The 18,589-nt window shown below is 44.2% G+C and overlaps 1 protein-coding gene across 1 annotated transcript in view; it reads left to right on the top strand.

The window, feature by feature from the left end:
- Positions 1-18,589, top strand: part of SNRPF (small nuclear ribonucleoprotein polypeptide F) — a 247,102-nt gene that overhangs the window by 23,709 nt on the left and 204,804 nt on the right. The gene's annotated exons all lie outside the window — the stretch shown is intronic.

Here is an 18,589-nt window from a genome sequence, read left to right as displayed (position 1 = left end):
ATCATCAAAATTAACAGAAATAAACACTTGAAATCAATCACTCTGTTTGTAATGACTCTATATAATATATGAGTTTCACTATTTGTATTGAAGAACTGAAATAAATTAACTTTTTGATGATACTCTAATTTTGTGAGAAACACCTGTACTTACTGTTTAACCCCTTTCCTTCATTGGACGTAATATTCCGTCTATGTGCCCTGGGCCCTAATTACCATGGACGGAATATTACGTCATAGCGATAAGCGGCGCTCACGTGGTGAGCGCCGCTTATCGCGGCTGAGTGTCAGCTAATTATCATAGCTGACACCCGGCACAATGTGTCAGGGGCGGTTACGGACCGCCCCCGACACGTTAACCCCTTGTACACCGCGATCAAACACGATTGCGGTGTACCGGGGGTTAAAGGGAAGCATCGGCAGGGAGGGGGCTCCCTCCGTGCTTCCCTGAGCCCCCCACAGCAGCGCAATGTGCAGTGCTGCTGCGGGGGGCTCTTTTCCTGCAGGTCCCCGGATCCAATATGGTGGCGGGGACCTCCGGGGGGCCTGCAGGAAGCTGGCTTCCTCACTGCCCGCAGAGCGCAGGCATGAGGAAGCCTGCGGCAGTGCCTGTGACAGATCGCTGATCTGTCACAGCGATCTGTGATGTGACAGATCAGCGATCTGTCACACGACAGTTATGTCCCCCCTGGGACATTGTAATAAAGTAAAAAAAAAAAGTGTAAAAATAATTTTAAAAAAATCGCTAAATAAATTAAAAAAAAAAAATATTCCCCAATAAATTCATTTTTTGGAAATAAAAAACAAACAAACAATAAAAATACACATATTTGGTATCGCCGCGTCCATAACGACCCGCCCTATAAAACTGTCCCATTAGTTAACCCCTTAAGCGAACCCCATAAAAAATAAAAATAAAAAACGAAGCAAAAAATAATGATTTATTATCATACTGCCGAACAAAAAGTGCAATAACGCGCGATCAAAAAGACGCATATAAATATCCATGAACCATCATACAGCATCATCAGCGAAAAAATAAAAAAGTTATAGCTCGCAGAATAAAGCAATGTAAAAATAATTATTTTTTATATAAAATTGTTTTCATTGCATAAAAGCGCCAAAACATAAAAAAAGACATAAATGAGGTATCGCTACCGACCCGAAGAATAAAGCCGCTTAATCAATTTTATCGCACGTGGAACAGCGTAAACGCACCACTCAAAAGAAATTCATGAAACGCTGTTTTTTGTAAATTCTGTGTCCCAAAAAGCGAAATAAAAAGCGATCAAAAAATGTTACATGCCCAAACTTGGTACCAATAAAAACTTCAACTCGTCCCGCAAAAAATAAGACCTCACATGACTCGGTGGGTCAAAATATGGAAAAATTACAGCTCTCAATATGTGGTGATGCAAAAACTATTTTTACAATAAAAAGCGTCTTTTAGCGTGTGACAGCTGCCAAATATAACTACCGCCATAAATAGTAAATCAAACCCCCCGTTATCACCCCCTTAGTTAGGGAAAAATAATAAAATAAAAAAAATGTATTTATTTCCATTTTCCCGTTAGGGCTAGGGTTAGGGGTGTGTTGGGGTTAGGGTTGGAGTTAGAATTGGGGGTTTCCACTATTTGCGCACATCAGGTGGTCTCCAAACGCAACATGGCGTCTGATCTCAATTCCAGCCAATTCTGCGTTGAAAAGCTCAAATGGTGCTCCTTCCCTTCCAAGCTCTGCCATGCACCCAAACAGTGTTTTACCCCCTCATATGGGGTATCAGCCTACTCAGGACAATTTGCAAAACAACTTTTGGGGTTCTATTTCTCCTGTTGCCCTTAGGAAAATAAAAAATTGGGGGCAAAAATATCATTTTTGTGGAAAAAAATATGATTTTTTTTATTTTCACGCCTGGGCGTTATAAACTTCTGTGAAGCACTTGGGGGTTCAAAGTTCTCACCACACATCTAGATAAGTTCCTTGGGGGGTCTAGTTTCCAAAATGGTGTCATTTGTGGGGGGATTCCACTGTTTTGGTACATCAGGGGCTTTCCAAATGCGACATGGTGTCCGATCTCAATTCCAGCCAAAAAAGTCAAATGGCGCTACTTCCCTTCCGAGCTCTGCCATGCGCCCAAATAGTCGTTTACACCCACACATGGGGTATCAGCATACTCAGGACAAATTGCACAATAACTTTTAGGGTCCTGTTACCCTTGGGAAAATAAAAATTGGGGGCGAAAAGATCATTTTGTGGAAAAAATATGATTTTTTAATTGTACCGCTGTACGTTATAAACTTCTGTGAAGCCCTTGTGGGTTCAAAGGTCTCACCACATATCTAGATAAGTTCCTTGGGGGGTCTAGTTTCCAAAATGGGGTCACTTGGGGGTTTCCACTGTTTAGGTACATCAGGGGCTCTCCAAACGTGACATGGCATCCGATCTGAATTCCAGCCAATTTTGCATTGTAAAAGTTAAACGGCGCTCCTTCCCTTCTGAGCCCTGCTATGCGCTGAAACAGTGGTTCCCCCCCACATATCAGGTATCAGCGTACTCAGGACAAATTGCACAATATTTGCAGTCCAATTTCTCCTGTTACCCTTGGTAAAATAAAAAAAATTGAAACTGAACTATTTTTTTGTGAAATAAAGTTAAATGTTCATTTTTTTTTAAATATTCAAAAAATTCCTGTGAAGCACTTGAAGGGTTAATAAACTCCTTGAATGTGGTTTTGAGCACCTTAAGTGTGCAGTTTTTAGAATGGTGTCACTTTTGGGTATTTTCTATCATATAGACCCTTCAAAGTGACTTCAAATGTGATGTGGTCCGTAAAAATAAAATGGTGTTGCAAAAATGAGAAATCGCTGGTCAACTTTTAACCCTTATAACTTCCTAACAAAAAAAAATTTTGGTTCCAAAATTGTGCTGATGTAAAGTAAACATGTGGGAAATGTTACTTATTAAGTTTTTTTGTGTGCCATATCTCTGTGATTTAAGGGCATAAAAATTCAAAGTTGGAAAATTGCAAAATTTTCAAAATTTTTGCCAAATTTCCATTTTTTTCACAAATAAACACAAGTTATATGAATGAAATTTTATCACTAACATGAAGTACAATATGTCACGAGAAAACAATGTCAGAATCATGGAATCCATGGAAGCGTTCCAGAGTTATGGCCTCATAAAAGGACAGTGGTCAGAATTTTAAAAATTGACCCGGGAGTTAACGTGCAAACCACCCTTGGTAGTGAAGGGGTTAAAGACATATGGTACTGTGCAACAGTTTTAGGCAGGTGTGGAAAAAATGCTGTAAAGTAATAATGCTGTCAAAAATAGAAGTGTTAATAGTTTATTTTTATCAATTAACGCTTGCTGCATGAGAAAGCTGTGCCGTAGTGAGGTCGCCGGGATTTAGCTTTGAACTCCAGTGAACTTTCTCAAGAGACCTTAGCCCTAGGCAGTAGAAATTACATTCCTGTCAGTGTGCGCGGGCTGGCAGGGATAGCGGTCGCATCAATGATGTGACCGTTATTCAAATAATCCTGATCGTCATGGGACAGTATGGATTATCTTCATGTCGGACAGGTGAGGGATATGGTTGCTTATTATTTTTCTTTTTTTACAGGGGACATGGGCATCGGTGGATTAGGCAAAGATGAGTATTTTTTTGTTTATTATTTTTCTTTTTTTCCAGCTGACATGGGCTTCAATGCAATAGGCGTAAGATGAGTATAACTGTGCTTTTTATTTCAAATAAAGGAGATTGTGTCTTTCTTTCAAATAAAAGATTTTATTCTTACCGTGCCTTTTTTACAATCTAACTATGGGGTTAGTAATGGGACGTCTTATAGATGCCTCTCCATTGCTAACCTGTGGGGTTGATAGATGCCAGCTGCCATAAAACAGCTGATATCAACTCAACAACCATTACCCCACTTGCCACTGCACCAGAGCAAGTGTGAAGAGTTGGGCAAAGCACCAGAACTGGTGCATCTAATAGATGCGTCGTTTCTTTGGTGGGTGTAGGGTGCTATTTTTGGCTGGGGGGGACAATATCCATGGCCTCTTACTAGCCTGAGAATTCCAAACCCCAGCTGTCTGCTTTAGCTTGGATGGTTATAAATGGGAGGAACACAAGCCGTTTTTCTAAATTCTTTATTTAAATAATTAAAAAAAAACAGCATTCTAGATAACCAGTCTTAATAAAACTGGTTGCAGCCCTCAGCTGTCAGTTTTGCCTACACTGGTTATCAAAAATAGAAGAGACCCCACATAATTTTTTTTTATTTATTCATAGCACAGGCACTGGCTGATGAATACTCCCATCAGTAGTGCCTGCTATCGCTGTTTTCAGTGACAGCTGGCATAGGCTGATGGGAGTAATATTCTCTCATTAACTGACACCTGTGAACGGAGGTAAACTTTTTACCACCGAGCCCAGCTGCTGGCTAACACTGTCATCTGTCAGTGTGAGAACCGCAGCTCTCTGAGCGGCAGTAATGATCTTACTGCCGTCCAAAGCACTTGTTTGCCGCACTGTGATGCAGATGACTGTGTGGCAAACACAGATTTTCGGGCCCTCCATTCACCTGAATGGGTTCTGTGTTTGGGTACTGTTCTGGCCCACCACACCCGAACATCCACGGGTTTGCCCTTCACTAATTACTATGTAATAATTCATTTTGGGATCAGGATCCTATTTTGTACATAGTATTATTTACACAGTTTGGCACTCCAGATTTTGTATCTTTTGAGGTGCCCATTAGAGGATATACATCAACATACCTGTCTGATGATCATGAAGATATGGAAGGGTTGCTGCATATTTGCCCATGCTTCAATCTGCAAATATATTAGGACATTATACTCACAATATATCACACAAAAGATTCATGTAGGTCATACTAGAATTGGATGTCAAGTCACTAAGGGAGAACTTGCATTACATCCATTTACTTTGCTCCTATTGACTTCACTGGGAACTGTATAGCTGTTATCAGTGAGTGCCTCCTTGTAGAGACTGCAGGCAGCTAGAATGACTAGTTGTATGACTGTGTGAAAAGTTGCAGGAAATTGGGAAAGTTTACTGACATTGGCTGGTTGCGATCTTCGTAAAGATATTTTTGGTTTGTTTACAGGAAATAAATAAAATACCTGAATTGTAACAAACAATGGAGGTTTTTTTTTATTAATACCACTTTTCAACCAATACAGTGATCACATTTATACTTAAAAAATGTATCAAATTTTTTTTATTTATGATTTGTAATATGTTAATATTTATATTTTAAACAGTATAAAATTAGATAGTATATATATATTTTTTAATTAAATTTGTCAGCCACTGTGGCTTGTCATTTGTATTTGCTTGTGTGCAGGTTGTCATATCACATTCAGCACAGAAGAATTGCTGTCCACTAGGTCAGCATGGGGTAGACAACATTAATTACATTTTGCCTAAGGCAACCAAAACCCCCATCTAAAGACCATAAACATTAACCTTTAATTCACTACTTAAGGGTACTGTCACACTTAGCGATGCACCAGCGATCCCCACCAGCGATATGACCCGGTCAGGATCGCTGGTGCATCGCTAAGTGGTCGCTAGTGAGCTGCCACACAGGCAGATCTCACCAGCGACATAGCAGGGGTCGGGGGTCGCTACTTACCTGTCAGACGATGCGATTCTGACGTCCTCCCGCCCGCGTCCACGCGTCGCTCGTCTCCACAGCAGGAAGCCCAGCAGGAAGCTGACGACGAGAAACGGCCCAGGACGTTCTCGAGCGATCAGCGATAACCAGCGGGGGAGCCGGTCGGAGGTAAGTATCAGACACAGCGATGTCGCTAGCAATATCGCTATAACGTCACAAAAACCAGTGACGTTATAGCGATATTGCTAGCGATATCGCTTAGTGTGACAGGCCCTTTAGAAATAAATTGTTTAAGGTCAGTGTGTATAAGGAGCAGATCAGATATGTCCTATCTCTTACTGATCACAGTCCCAGTACTTGTCTCCTTATTCATATGCATTGCCCTGTATCACGGTTTATAGGGATTTCTTGGTGCGGCCGCTACCTTATACCCTTCAGAATCACCATACACATCTGACCAGTGTTATTTAAAAATTGCCCCAAATCGTCCCCGATTTGGCGTCATCAGGGGATAGAGGCTAAATGAACTGTGCACATGTGGAGCCCAGGCTTTTAAAAGCTTGGTTCTGATGTCATCTATTGTGTAAAATCATCACAGACAAAATATAAAGCCAATCGATGGCAGACAATGCTTAGGTTCATCCCTTTAACCAATCCCTTTCTTTATTAGAACCACCTATTCCCCTATCGGTCAGTCAAGAATTAAATAAACCTATAGTGGTATAATTCTTGTTCTTGTTGCAGTGAATTTTGTTGTGTAATGTTTTTAGCAATATATGTTATTAGTGATAGCTTGTGTTCTGCCCAGCAGCAGGAGGTTAACAGAGACGGTTAGGGTTAATGAGGTCTAACCCAAAGTGGGTGGGGCTAAAGTGAGAGGACAGAGACAGTTTCCTGTAACGAGGTCAGATCTGGCCCTATCTGACCTCCTTACAGGAAACTGTCTCTGTACTCTTACTTTATCCCCATCCACTCTGGGCAAGTCCTAGTTAACCCTAACCATCTCTGTTAACCTCCTGCTGGTGTGAAAAAAATAAAAAAACAACAACACATATTTGGCATCGTCATGTCCAGGACAACCTGACCCATAAAACTGTCCCACTAGTTAACCTCTTTCTGCACACTGTAAAAAAATAAATTAAAAAATGGGGCAAAAGACGATGCTTTATGATTATATCGCTGAACAAAAAGTGGAATAAAACACGATGAAAAAGACTAATGTAAACAAAAATGCTATCACTGAAAGCGTAATCTTGTCATGCAAAAAACATTCCATGATACTGCTCCACCTGTGGAAAAATAAAAAAGTTATAGCTCCCGGAATAAAGTGATGCAAAAATAATTTTTTTCTATAAAATAGTTCTAACTATGTAAAAGCAGCAAAACATAAAAAAGATATAAATGTGGTATCGCTGTAATCGTACTGACCTGAAGAATAAAGCTGCCTTATCGATTTTACACTTCTGAGCTTTGCAGTGTGCCTCAAAACTAGTTTTCGACCACTTATGTGGTATCGGTGTACTCAGGAGTAATTGCACAACTAATTTTAGGGTCCATTTTCTCCTGCTATTCTTGTGAAAAATGAAAAAAAATGGGGCCAAGACAACAGTTTTGTGGGGGAAAAAATTGTTTTATTTTTCATAGATCAATGTTATAATGTCCTGTGAAGTACCTGGGGTTCAAGTTGCTCACCACATGTCTAGATAAATACCTTCAGGGGTCTAGTTATCAAAACACGACATGACATCCGAACACAATGCCTCAAAGTCTGCATTCCAAAATGTCATTCCTTCCATTCTAAGCCCTGCTGTGCGCCCAAAGAGTAGTTTCCCCCCATATTTGAGATATTGGCATAGTCAAAAGAAATTGCACCATTTTTATGGTGCAATTTCTCCTGCTATCCTTGTAAAAATTTAAAAATGGGGCTAAAATAAACATTTTTGTAGAAAAATTGGATTTTTTTATTTGCACAGCTCAACATTATAAACTTATGTGAAGCACCTGGGGGTTCAAGGTGCTCACCTCACATTTAGTGGTTTAGTTTCCGAAATGGGGCCACATGTGGGAGGGTTCCACTGCTTAGGCATATTAGGGTCTCTCGAAATGGGACTTGGGGTCCACTAATGATTCTAGCAAATTTTGCGTTCAATATGTCAAATGGCGCTCCTTCCCTTTCAAGCCCTGCCATGTGCCCAAACAGTACTTTTCTCCCACATATGGGAGAGCAGTGTGCTTAGGAGAAATTGCTCAACAAATTTTATGGTCTATTTTCTCCTGTATCTCTTGTGAAAATAAAAAAAATTGAGTCTAAAATTACATTTTTTTGAAAAAAAGTTAAATGCTAATTTTTTCCTTTCACATTGCAAAAATTCTTGTGAAGCACAAGTTAATAAACTTCTTGAATGTGGTTTTGACCACCTTGAGGGGTGCAGCTTTTATACTGATGTCACTTTTTCTTTTTCTGTCATATAGGCCCCTCAAAGTCACTTCAAATGTGATATGGTCCCTAAAGAAATTGTTTTGTATATTTTGTTGAAAAAATGAGAAATCGCTGGTCAAATTTTAACCCTTATAACTTCCTAACCAAAAAAAAATTAGGTTTCAAAAATTGTGCTGATGTAAAGTAGACATAATTTATTAATTATTTTGTGTGACATTATTTTGTGTGACATAACTCTCTGGTTTAAGGGAATAAAAATTAAAAGTTTGAAAATTGCAAAATTTTTGCCTAATTTCCATTTTTTTTTTTAGAAATAAACGCAAGTCAAATCGAAAATTTTTTACCACTATTATGAAGTACAATATGTCACAATAAATGGTCTCAGAATCAGTGGGATCTGATGAAGCGTTCCAGAGCTATAACCTCATAAAGTGACAGTGGTCAGAAATTTGGCCTGATAATGAAGGTGAAAACAGCCCAATATGTAGAAGGTGTAATAATAATAATATTAGCAAATATTTCCTATTAGAAATGTAGTATACTTCTTCAGATTTGCTATGTTGCTTACCCCAAGTGCAGAGCATTGCCGTAGCTTAAATGTCCATGGTTACAACCACTAAGAGCTGTCTAACTAATTAATGTACTATGACTAGATGAATGGTCATAACTAGTGTTGAGCGACTTTTGTTTTTTTAGGGTCGAGTTTCGTTTCATGAAACCCGACTTTTCCAAAAGTCGGGTCGAGCAAAATCGGCCGACTATAGGGAAAAGTCGGGGTCGTCCCGAAACACGAAACCCAATGTAAGTCAATGGAGAATTAAAGTCGGCAGTGAGAGGAGGACAGGAAACACACCAACAGTGCCCATTTGAATGCCAAAAGCATAAATTCTTGTTACGGAAGCTTGTCAACCTTAATTAACTTCATAATACTAGTTACGCACTGGAAAATGGGGGTTATTTGGCTACAGTTGTGGGGGGGGGAGGGCTGACTCCAGGTTTTCGTGGGCCCAGGGCCAAAGAGCACCCCTTTAACACATACCACAACTCATGATGCTCCGATACGGCAGAGAAATAGCAGTATAGTACAATGAAAAATACTTCACTTCTTACATCTCATGACTGATATCCATTTTAAATTCTCCAATACCTCCAAAAACGGACAGTATATAACTCCATACAGTATTATGGCCAGCGCTTAGTGCGCTATACAGAGTAATGAGGCCCATATATTTCTCCATACGGAATCATTATTCCCATATAATGTTTCAAACCGTATATGATGAGCTCCACATAATGCTACAGTATATGTTGGTCCCAATGGATGAAGCTCCACTGTCTTATGGGCCCAAATAATGCTCCATATATAATGGGCCCCATTTCTACTGCTCTCGTGTATAATGGGCCCTGTAAATGCTGCTCCAGTGTCTGATGTCCACCTTTGGAATGCTCCAGTGTATGGTGGGCCCCATATATCATTCACCAGAGTATAGTGCTCCCCAAAAATTGCTGTCCCAACATTGAAAACAATTACATAAGTCTCCTTGCTAGGGAATCCCTGTACTACTCTGAACTCCTTGTCGTCCCCATCTTGCATCTCACTGCACTTGGCTGTTTAGGCCCTCCCACCGGCAGAGACACTTTTGCGTATTATGCGGTGCCCTGTGCCAGTGCCATCGCCCATGAGTATGCCCCCCCCACCTGCTCAAGGAACCTGCACTTTCATCTGCACCTTCCTCTTTGTCACCGTGTAAGGTGGTATAGTATGCGGGAAGGGGAACCTGAGTTTCCTCTGGGTCAGATTCTGGCTGTGTAGAGTGCAAGGGGAATGTAGTGGTCTGGGTCAATGTACCAGCAGCATCATCCAGCAGTGGCTGGGCCTCAGTGCACTTGTGGCGTCCCGAAGAGTACGGTCTCCACTGTGGCATTGCCTTCCTCCTAGGGAGTGTGTTGTCAAGCTTGGGAGCAATGAAGGATCTCTCTAGCAGTGAAACCGACACATAACACATTTCCCACTCCAGGTCAGCAGGGAGACCTCTGAACCTGACTGCTGAGGAGCTGCTCTTTGTGGTCGGGAGGAGGTAAGTTAGGGCACTCTGTGCAGGGAAGGGGAAGTGTGTGGACGTGAGAAGGGGAGCTGGAGGATGAGCAGAGTTAAGGCTCAATCCTAGCTGGAGCGCATGGTCCGGATTCCGGTCTCCGAGTTTGTAGGGACACTGACGTTCCTGCAGCAGAAACCGGGGGAAGTAGCAGATATAAATGCTCTGTACCCAACTAAGGCTCGGAGGCCGCAGCATCGACGTGTGCGAGGCAGAAGGAAAAGGCTACAGCTGTCTGCCATACAAGTAAAGTCTGAGGAACATCTGTTAGACAGGAGGCGTTTCAGTGAACCACGGTCCTGTGAGTGCTTCCCCCACAAGCGCTAGAAAGGAGACATTCAGGAAGGTACATGTTGGCGGAGTGTTGGAAGGGAGCTTTCCATCCATTCTGGTCCCGGAGGTTGGCAGAGGTCCTGACCCGGAGGACACAGCACGGAGGCAGGCATCTGTGTAACCTGCAGACTGTGAGTAAAGCTTTGGAACTGCACGCTCTGGTGTCCTACAGTTATTCCAGCACCGCTACATCTGGGTACCAGCACCTACACCGCCTGTGCCTTTCCCCCATCACTACATCTACACTTCCCTGGGACTCCAGCTCCACCTGTGGGGAGCTTCACCATCTTTGCTGCACAACACCATCAGTCCCAGAGGATCTGCATGCAGTGTCGGCCTAACATCTATGTTGCCGAACACCACAGGTGGCGTCAAACTATCTATATAAACTCTTTACCATTATACCACGCCATTTACATGGGCGCCCAGGGCCACCGTCCGGGTCACCGCTGCTGTGACACATCCCACTGACACCGGCCCGGTACCGAGTACCCCACAGCCCTGGGAGGGCGACCCATATGCCGACTGCTGATCGGGCGGCGTTATTCCCACGAACCTCCAAACAGCGTCCCTGAAGGCAAAGTTTTTGGTTTCCGGGGGCAGTATGATTGCAAAGCTGAACCTTAAAGGAATGTCCAAAAGGGCACCACCAGGAGTGGAGCCTGTGGCTTAATTGGACTGCACCCGGGAAACCACTACCATACAAGCTACAGAAAAGATGGACAGATTGCAAGCTTTGTCGATTCTGTGTGTGGTGTGGTATGTCCGTTTGTAGTTGTGCTAGCGATTTCTCAGCTTTATTCCGTTAACGACCGAGACTCCGGCATGGCCCCGCGGTACGCGTCAAGCTTACTAGAGGGATACGCGAGGCTGTGGCACGTGAGATCGAGCAATAACAGGTCTAGCATTCCAGTACATGTCCAGGGCTGCATGCACGCTACACTGAAAGGACCAGCTTTTGTCGCTTACAGGTGCAGATAACCTGCTGAACTCCGTTAGTGATGGGGATCTGGGATTCAGATTATTCCCCGCGAACGATGATTTCCCAGTAAGTTCAGGTCAACCGCAATTCCGGAGTTAGGCCTAACCGTCATTCCTGAAAAAATTACGTTTCCAAACCACAGGTGCTGTAGCTTGCTTAACAGCTCGGCAGCCGTTCTCAGGCCCAGTATGGATTCAACAACATTGTAGAAAGTTGATAAAGGGTACAGTTTCACCGGATAACACGTATATATGTAGCCTAGTTTACACATTAAAAATATATGTCTATAGATCAGGAGGCAGACTCAGATGTTCTCAGGCCCAGTATGGATTTGACCAGATTGTACAAAGTTGAGAAAGGGTACTTTATCACTGGATAGCAGGTATATATAGCATAGTTTAAACATGTAAAATCTCCGTGTTCTCAGTATGGATTACACAGCAATCTAAAAAGTGGAAAAAAGGAAATGCATTTGAGGCGTACACAACTATATACTTTTGGTGTTATTTTTAAATCTTCATATATATTTCTGTCTCAGTAATACAGTCCAGCCTCTCCGCAATAGGAAATGAGATGCATACAATTAGTGACATAAAGGCTATTGATTGCAGAAATCTAGGAATTATTTTTCATGGGAAAAACTTCCGTCACAATTCTCATAGGCGATGCTGACCCTCAATTAATTTGCGTGTCGAGTCAGTGAAAACATTTTTTTGTGAATAAAGTCTTGCTGTATTGCACTTCCGTTGATTCCATCACTGTTACTCATCTCAATCCAATTTTTATCACAGGGAGCGATGTAAACATGGTGCTCACTGGCTATCATGATCTGTCACGTAACTTTGGAGTGCAAAAGACAGAAGCCACAGGCCGTAGGCGATTCTATTTGATTGGCATGAGAGGGCACATTTTGAAATGTGCGCCGGAATGTCACACGTTTGTGAGTAGGAAAACTGTGAAAGCTGATGATAAACCACCACTGCATGTAATTGTGAGTCGACGTCCATAAGAAATGGAAGCCACTGATCATCTGGAGCTAGAGCCCGGCCAGCAGGACAGGGCATAGCTACATCTTAACCATCATCTTTCAGTTCAATCAATTTGTAGTGGCAGTCCCAGTGAAGGATTTGACAGGCCAGACTACACAGCGGAGGAGCAGGGAGAGGTAAACATTGCAAATGCTGGGGCCCTGCCCAAGCAAGGGGGGCACACTCGTGGGCGTCGGTACTGGCACTGGGCCCCTCATAGTACGGCGGTGTGTCTGACGGCGGGTGTGCACCACCACTGTCAGAGACACTTGATTGCACAATGAGGGACCCTATGCCAGTGCCTGCGCCCAAGAGTCGGCCTACCCACCTGTCCAGGGCAATGGCACTCGCACGGTTTTGTGTGCTAGGTGGTGACCCATGGCCATGGGGGGGGCCGCCCACTTAGGGAGGTTTACAAAGTGGCATATGTAGATGTGGGTCATTCAGCTGCTGCAAAAGGCGAAATAGGTCAAGTTCGCGGAATAGGAGGAGGACCAAAGCAAGCCATTTTTCTGGCAACCTACAGTATGTGTCATCAAGGGAAGGTGGGACAAAATCCTTGGAAACCCATGCATGGTTCATTTTAATGAAGGTTAGATCATCCACATTTTGGGTTGACAGACGGGTCCTTTTTTCTGTCAGGATTGATCCAGCTGCACTGAAGACTCTTTCCGATATCACACTTGCAGCTGGGCAAGCGAGCTCCTGTAAGGCATATTGTGCCAATTCAGGCCAGGTGTCCAGTTTAGCGGTCAAATAGTCAAAGGGGAATGACCTGTGTGGGAGAACATCGATATGGGAGGAAAAGTAGTTGTTAACCATAGTTGACAACTGCTGTCTCCTGTCACTTTCCATCGATGCAGTATTACCAGTTGTGTGAGCAGTCCGTGAAAAATCAGTCCACAACATTGTCATGAAACCCCTGTCTCCAACGCCACTTCTGTGTGTGCACCACGAACACCTCTGCCAAGCTGCCCCCGGCCCGTACGGCTCGTGTGAGAACCATCATCGCTGCTGTGTGCTGGGAATGCCTCAACCAACCGGTTAACCAGAGTTGCTTGTTTAGTAGCCAATATTAGGTCAAGGTTCTCCTGTGGAATGATGTTTTGTAATTTGCTTTTATGGCGTGGATCCAGGATGCTGGCCAACCAGTAATCGTCATCGTTCATCATTTTGGCAGTGCGTGGGTCCCTTTTTAGGATCTGCAAGGCATAATCTGACATGTGGGCCAATGTTCCCGGTGTCAATGATGCACTGCGAGTGCTGGGTGGAGGAGCACTTTCTGGCAAATCCACATCCCTCCAGTCACGCACAAACCCTGTACCAGACCTTGCCACGCCAACATTTTCACTTGCCCCAGGAGATGCATCCTCCTCCCCTAAGTAATCATCCCCATCATCATCCTCCTCCTCCTCTTCTTCCTCCACCTCATCCAGGAGAGGTCCCTGAGCAGACAATGGCTGAATGTCATCAAGGATTCCCTCCACCTCTTCCTCCTCGTCAACATTGGCTGCAGACGCCTGCTCCTTAAGGTGCGTCAAAGTTTGCATGAGCAGACGCATAAGTGGGATGCTCATGCTTAGGATGGCGTCGTCTGCGCTTACCAGCCGTGTGCATTCCTCAAAACACTGAAGGACTTTACAGAGGTCTTTCAGCTTCGACCACTGCACACCTGTCAACTCCATGTCTGCTCTCAAAGTGCCTGGCCGTGTATCCTCCCACAAGTGCATTATGGCCTGCCTCTGCTCGCACAGCCGCTCAACCATGTGCAGGGTGGAGTTCCACCTTGTTGCAATGTCGATAATGAGGCGGTGGTTGGGAAGGTGGAGCAATCGCTGCAGCTTCTGCATACGAACGGAGTGTACAGGCGACCGGCGGATGTGCGCGCACAGTGTTCGCACCTTCTGGAGCAGGGCTGTTAACTCCGGATAATTATTGAGGAAGCACTGCACCACCAGGTTCAAGGTGTGAGCCAAGCAAGGTATGTGGCTGAGTTTTGAAAGGGCTATGGCTGCCACAAAATTACGGCCGTTATCACTAACTACCTTGCCTGCCTCAAGATGTACACTGCCCAGCCATGACTCAGTTTGTCGCTGAAAGTACTCGGCCAGCACCTCGGCGGTGCGTCTGTCGCCCAAACACATCATCTGCAACACAGCTTCCTGACGCTTTCCACTAGCTGCTCGATAGGGGGACACCTCGTGTGCAACAGTGGCAGCTGCAGATGGAGTGCTCGTACGACTGCGCTTTGTGGACGAGCTTTCGCTTCTGGAGGAGGAGGAGGGTTGAACGCCTACAGCCAACTGTTTCCTATACCGTGGGCTAGGCAGCACTGTCCCACCACCGCTGTCCCCTGTGGATCCTGCATCCACCACATTAACCCAGTGCGCAGTGATGGACACGTAACGACCCTGGCCATGCCGACTGGACCATGCATCAGTTGTGAGGTGCACCTTTCCACTCACTGACTGCTTGAGTGCAAGGACAATGCGGTCTTTCACATGATGGTGGAGGGCTGGGATGGCTTTGCGAGAGAAGAAGTGGTGACTGGGTAGGTCATAGCGTGGTACTGCATAGGCCCTGAGTTCGCGGAAAGCTGCGCTTCCCACCAACCGATAGGGCATCATCTCTAACGAGATAAGTTTGGCAATGTGGGCGTTCAAACCCAGTGTACGCAGATGAGAGACTGAGTACTTTCTTGACCTACTCATAGTGTCTGGGAGGGTGAGCTGGACTTGAGAGCTGCATATGGTGGAAGTTGCGGTGGACAGGGCGGACTGAGAGAGGGTTGATGATGGTGATGGAGTTGGTGTTCTTCCTGATGGCCTAGATTCAGTCTTTCGTTGATATAACAGTGGGATTCCCTGACTGCTGTGGCCTTGCAACGACACCTCAACATTTGCTGCTGTGCTAACCGGTGGGCTTACAGTGGGGGAAACAATGTAGCGTTGCTGACTACCTTCTTTGTGATCAGTTGCACATGTGGTACTTGAGGTTTGGTGTTGTGTCCACGCTTGCAAGTGCATGCTGGTTAAATGTCTAAGCATGCAACTGGTATTCAAATTTTTCAGATTTTTCCCTCGGCTAAAGGTCTTTGCGCACTTCTTACAGATAACCTTGGCCTGATCATGAGGATTTTGTTCAAAAAAGTGCCACACTGCACTCTTCCTACTTTGGCAGACATTTTGCGGCCTAGCACGCTGTGATATTTTGACCCTCTGGACAAACTGTCCAGCAACTCTTTTGATTTTTGGAACCTGTCTTTGGAGTGCTCCGGGCCTGCCAGATAACAGCTGTTGCGATGTCGATGTCTGCTGTGGATGCTCCTCCTCCTCATCTGAGCTATTGGAAGCAGCACCCTCTTCCCCCAATGGATGCCAATCTGGGTCAACAACTGGGTCATCTATCACCTCCTCTTCAATGTCATGTGCACCTTCCTCTGTGTCACCGTGTATGGTGGTATAGTGTGCGGGAAGGGGCACCTGAGTCTCATCAGGGTCAGAATCTGGCTCTGTACACTGCGAGGACAATGTAGTGCTCTGAGTGAATGTACCAGCAGAATCATCTATCAGTGGCTGTGCATCAGTGCACTCCATGTCAGATTCATCTTGGCCTGGGTAATTCACCATTTCACTTGATAATCCAGGCATGGTATGTGAAAACAGCTCCATGGAGTAATCAGTAGTATGGCCTGCGTCATCCTTCAATCTTGGTTGGGGTGAAGGACACAAGGAAAGGTGTGGTTCATGAACATGAGCCTCCAATGACGACTCAGTGCTTTTATTTTTTACAAGAAGAGGAGGCGATAGAGCTGGAGGCTGAGTCAGCAATGTAAGCCAAAACTTTTTCCTGAAGCTCTGGCTTTAAAAGCGGTTTGCCAACTCCTAGAAAACTAAGCCTTCGAGGCCTTGTGGAGCCAGACGATGACGCAGGCTCAACACCTCCTGCATTCGGTCCTATTTTGCTTTTGCCACTACCATCAGATCCACCACCAACACCATCATTACCAGCTGCCAACCCCCGCCCAATTCCACGGCCTCTTCCACCAGCCTTCCTCATTTTTGGTAGAAATGTAGACAAAATCCAACAAACTATATAGTAATGTAAAACAAGGTACAAGGTGTCTATAGGACAGGGGAGATTTTGAATTTCTGCACACACTTGTGGACACTGGACACTTCTGAATTGTGTGAGGCCCACTGAATATCACAGTGCTATGTCACAGGCTCGATGTCGCAGGTGTGAAAAATGTCACTAGAGGATAACAGAGATTTTGAATTTCTGCACCAACTTGTGGACACTGGACACTTTTGGATTGTGTGAGGCCCACTGAATATCACAGCCCTATGTCACAGGCTCAATGTCGCAGGTGTGAAAAATGTCACTAGAGGATAATGGAGATTTTGAATTTCTGCACACACTTGTGGACACTGGACACTTTTGGATTGTGTGAGGCCCACTGAATATCACAGCCCTATGTCACAGGCTCGATGTCGCAGGTGTGAAAAATGTCACTAGAGGATAACAGAGATTTTGAATTTCTTCACACACTTGTGGACACTGGACACTTTTGGATTGTGTGAGGTCCACTGAATATCACAGCGCTATGTCACAGGCTGGATGTCGCAGGTGTGAAAAATGCCGTGCGGCCGAAGTAGCAGCGGCCAGTTAGGCTATAGTTAGAGTAGAAGCATAATGTACTTTATTGTATTGTTTTGCCTTTTGAAAAATACATCGATCTGTAATAGTTGGTGCACCGTGCCATTTTTACAGCCCAGCTAGAGAATATCACTTTTGTAAATTGTTTTATGTCATTGCATACCCCTGTTTATACTTTCCTAACACTGCATACCTTGCGTGAAAATAAATTAACCCTTTGTTGCTTGCACCTCATCTTGTGTACCGTAGTCTCCCTGCACTGTGGTGGTCCCCCGGCCATCGCTTCACAGTGATGACCTATGTTGTCAGAAACTACTGTCAGGCCACATGTCAGGGCTGAGAAGGAAGAAGCGTTCTTTAGTGCCTTAGAATAGTTTGTGAGCCCCCAAGATGCCAAAACAGCAGAAAAACACCAAAAATTACACCACTGTCGAAATTACATCTCTCAGTGAATTCATCTACGGCTGTAGTGACTGTTTTGCAATATACATGCTGTGCTTTTTTCTGGGGAATTGCAAATATGGTAGTTTAGTTCCCATACATTGTGCCCCTGTATAGTGTAAAGCACCCATATAGTGTAACACCCCAATACATTGTGCCCAGCTTGTATTCTAGTGGTGCACACCCCATAAATTATTAAGTGTGCTCTCCTCACTACAATAATGCCAAACATGTGGCTGCTTACTGTGGTTTAGGCACAGTGGACCTCAGAAGAAAAGGAGCATTTGGATTTGGGAGAATTTTTCTGGATTTTATTTGAGGGGGGTGGGGTGGTGGGAGCCATGTCCCTTTTCCAGAATTTTAGTTCTACCACTAACGTGGGAACCCCCTATATTTCCAGTGACAGATGATAGACCCAAGTGGGGGCTGGGTCTGTGTGGGATAAATTAGTGTTTTTATTTTTTCAATTTTTTTTGTGTCTCAGTACGATGAAAAAGCGACCTTTTGGACTTCTTTAAGGTTTTTTTTTACAGTGTGCCAGTTTTACAGATCAGGTCATTCTGGATGCACCTAATGCCAATTATATTTATTTTTTTTGTTTTAACACAAATGGTGCATTTTTAGTGGCGATACGACTTTTCATGGTTTGTGTGAGCTTTTTTTGTGTGCCTTTTTACGTTTTTCCATCTTTTAGTTTTTCTTTCACTTTTTCACTTAATCCCACTATGGGACATGAATATTTTTTACTTTGATCGCTGGTCTCATGCATTGTACTATTCGTGTACTACAGTGGCTGAGACCTGTCAGTGACTCACTGCCTGTGACTATAAACCTCAGCTTATGGCTGGATCATACATGCCACTACCTTGGGGTCCTCAGATGACCTCAGGGTAACATGGCAACGATCGGCATCTGCAATTACGATTCACTATCGCAATTGACAGTGGTATTTGAGGGGTT

Source organism: Dendrobates tinctorius, unplaced genomic scaffold (assembly GCF_039654945.1).
Source record: "Dendrobates tinctorius isolate UK_male_01 unplaced genomic scaffold, ASM3965494v1 ptg000035l, whole genome shotgun sequence".
In the NCBI taxonomy this organism is placed as follows: Eukaryota; Metazoa; Chordata; class Amphibia; order Anura; family Dendrobatidae; genus Dendrobates; species Dendrobates tinctorius.
The sequence above is the reverse complement of the archived record's forward strand: the minus strand, read 5'-3'. Positions and strand labels throughout refer to the sequence as shown.